We start from the raw sequence: 3842 nt of genomic DNA on the forward strand, positions 1-3842 counted from the left end.
GTGACAGATCACTGTGTCTCTCTTAAGTCTTCTGAGTGCTCGTGTATATGTTTGATCCATAATTCCTTTCTTCAATCAAAAAAATCCACCCTCCAAATATTTGTTCTACCCATAACTCTTTTGTGTGTTCTTATTTTGTGGCTTTATTGCTGCAGCACCCTTTAGAAAGAAATGCCAGTTACAATGGACTTCCATCTGATAAGCACTCAAAAACAAAACAAAACAAAAAAAAAAACATGAGTAGTTGCTTTAATACCTAATTTCTACTTAAATCAGTAAAGAAATTTGATGTCTTGGGACATTACACAACTCTTCTATTTAAAATAAAATCTAATATGTATCTGAATTGAAGATATCTTGACAAGGATAAATGTTTCTTCCTTTCTAGTAACATACTATAGAAATGATCCCTGAAAGTATAGTCTTTGTTTCATCCTTTCTAAAAAGACCAATGTTTTGGAGTTCTGTTTGTCTCAGGAAAGGTCTATTGTTTGTTAGGAATCTGAGACCATATAAAGCAGGAACATTCCAAGAATTTCTAAGTGATTACTTCTGAAATAGTATTACAGTTCATTCTGGTAGATTCCTGCTTTTAAATTATCAGTTTACTTGGGCACAGTGATCATTTAATTGGACCAACATCTCTGTTCTTAGAAGACCAGCAGCAGGTCTAAATACTATGAGTGTGGGAAACTCATAGTATTTAAGAGCCACAGATCTCTGCGGCTGGATTTCCTTGGTTTACACTAAGTTTCTACTAGTTTCTATTAGTTACTAGATATATGAACCTGATCAATTAAACTAGTTTCTCTGAACCTCAGTTTTCTAATCTGTAAAATTGGGATAAAAATATATCTACTCCATTGGCCATTGTGAACCATAAATGAGATAAATCATGTAAATGGCTTATTATTGATGAAATTGTTTGTGAGATTTTTATGATTTGGCTGACAATCGAGGGTCAAATTAATCTCTCTGTAGGCATAGTCTAAGCAGAAAGCTTGTTTAGGCAAGCAGAAGCAAAGTGGAGAGTTAAGCAAACAAAGTTCTAGTACTAGGAATGACTCCAGTAGGTGTTTTCTTGGAGTCAAGTCAGAGGTAATTAGTCATATCAAATTGTGGATTCTTTGTATCATAAAGATGTGGATCTTCTCTAATGTCAGGAGTTGGGGGCAGAAGGGTTTTCCCACATACCAGGACTCTTCAGGAGCCGGGGCTGCTAGTAGGAGGTGGGCCCACGGTTTGGTTGCCTTTAGATTTCAGTGGGTCTGGACCTGGATTAGAAGAATGCTCAGATTATCCCTCATGGTGCTCATCATCCTCCCTGACTTCCTTCCAGGGGACTTGATGGACAGAACTTCATAGTAGTCAATAGTTTTATATACTCACATTAGTACCCCATGTGCTGTGAAAATGCATCCAAGACATGGCTTATATTTTAACAATCTCAGCTATGACTAATTTAAATAACACTGTTTGAACACAAGACTAACATGAAATGAGATGGCATGGTTTGTCAATTTTGATCAGTGGCAAATATTAAGGAATTTAATATTACTCTTCAAGTTTTGTCCTTTTACTAACAACACCTGTCCATAAAATCTTATTCAATTAGGGAGATGTTTTAGTCTTGGGCATGATTTATAGCATACCACTTCCTTAGCTTAGGCCCTCTTCATATCTTTTTTCCATATTTTTTGTTGGTATGTTATAGTACATAATGAAGGATTTGTTGTTACATATCCTACATATCCATACATGTTCACAATGTAAACTCATCAATTTTTTAAACTAAATTTGCAGTGAGCAGTGTCTGACTTGGGAGCCCTACCCTGAGGCTTTCACTTAGATTTCATATCACTGCCCATGTTCTTTTTCCCCCGCTACAAAATGCCTCAGATCTGTTTCTATGACGTTTAAAACTCTTTAGCAGTTCCTCTGTAACCTACAGAATAAAGCTCCAATGTCAACCTCCTTCACCTGGTCCTTTGTAATTGGGTGCTGTCTTTCTCTATAGTCTCTTCTATTTTTCAACAAAAACCTGTGTTCAGACTACACCCAACTCTGCCATATCCCATGTTCTTTCCCACTTAGGTGTGGTGATACACTACTTATCTATCTCTGGGTTGCCCCCCTTTCTCTTCATGGTGATCTCTTACTCTTCCCTGTTGCCTTTCCTGTGAGGTGTCATATGCTATTCTTGGCCTCTAGGCCAAAAATATTTAAATATCACTGAAGGAATAGCTAGAAAAACATCTGGAAATCTATATGGCAAAACAATAACATTGTTTGATAAGTAGTATTACAGTTCATTTTTTTTCTCCTTTGTATTTTTATTGGATTTTATACAATAAACCCATGTAGCCTTTGTGATAAGAAAAAATGATTTCTGGACTGGGGGTATAGCTCAGTGGTAAAGTATTTATCTTGCTTGTGGGAGGCACTGGATTCAATCCAAAAAGAAAAACATTTTCTACTAAAAATAAAGCTTTTCAGTTAATATTTCCTAGCAAAACCATAATAACCATTTAATTAATTTTGTCTGAGATGTACTAGGAATGTCCAAAGTAAGGTATTCAGTTCTTATTCCCTGTTTCCTTAGTGCTACTGAGTAATTCCGTCACACCTTTACTGACAGCCATGTGCATATTGTAGGAGTACGTTTTTTTTTTTTTTTTTGCTCAGACTCTATGCTCAGAACTTCCTGAATGCCTAAGGAATATGTGCCCACCAACAAACCCCAACATCCTCAGCTTGGCGAGTCTCTCTTATCACGTACTGTATTTTCTAGGAACATGTTCTATGTAGAAAAATGGCCCCCAAGGAGCAACTGAAGCGTGTGTACAGGCACTTAGAATTGACATATTGTGGAATGATCAGGAATTTATTTGGATAAATAGTCTGCAATATAGTCAGGGACTTCTCATAATTCTGAACTCAATGAGGCCCTCGGTGGTTTTATTTCCCTCACTTTCAAGACAATGGGATTCGAGTAGGCTATGGATTTATTCATTAAATGCTGAATGTAAGAACTTGTCAACATCATCTTACTTGGGAACAACAGAGCATGGTTCCTCTTGGCAAATAATATGAATTATAAAATAAACATTGCAAGCTATGTTTGTTCTAGTCTGCCTCATAAGCAACTGAAACCTCAGCTGCTGCTGTAATGATGCAGATTTTACCTGTAAATACGTGACATGCCTGGCCTGAGGTATTTCACTGTGGGATGCTGTAATGTCAGAGGCCCTGGCCAACCACATTCCATTGGAAAAAACTCCAACATCCAGAAGAGGCATGGCAGTTCTTCCAGTGTATGCACTCTGGGCTTGGAGAAATTCAGTTTTGATAACTGGTTATTGTTTTCTTCCTTAGATAAGTGGTCCAACTTTCTCTGTCTCCCTTTTATCATCTGTAAATAGGGAAACAATAGCCACCTCAAAGGGTTGTTGTGAAGATTAAATGTTTGAAATGTGTTTAAAAGCGACTAGGAAAAAGAAGCTTAAAAAAGTGACTAGCACAGATTAAGCGCTCAAAATGTGAATTCCTTTTGTTTTTAAGTCATTATCATCATCACCATCCCCATCATCATCATCATCATCATCATCATCATCATTCTCACTCCAAAGAAGGGATTCTAGTTTTACTGTCTTGGCTGTGTTTCAGTTGACATTTTCAGCCTCAGTTTAAATGCTATAGAAAAGGAAGAAAGAAACCTAGGTAAATAGGAAGAAAGACATCCAGAGAAATAAAGAACAGAATGAAGAAGAGAAACAGGAGATAAGATAACCAGAAAAAAAAATCAGAGCCATTAAAGTTGCCTTAGGTCCTTGGGGAGTGAA

The 3842-nt window shown here is 36.9% G+C and overlaps 1 pseudogene; it reads right to left on the bottom strand.

Moving 5' to 3' along the window:
• Positions 1 to 340: 340 nt before the first annotated feature.
• On the bottom strand, positions 341 to 426 carry LOC143407642 (small nucleolar RNA U3; annotated as a pseudogene).
• Positions 427 to 3842: the final 3416 nt, after the last annotated feature.

This window comes from Callospermophilus lateralis, chromosome 9 (assembly GCF_048772815.1).
Source record: "Callospermophilus lateralis isolate mCalLat2 chromosome 9, mCalLat2.hap1, whole genome shotgun sequence".
Lineage (NCBI taxonomy): Eukaryota > Metazoa > Chordata > Mammalia > Rodentia > Sciuridae > Callospermophilus > Callospermophilus lateralis.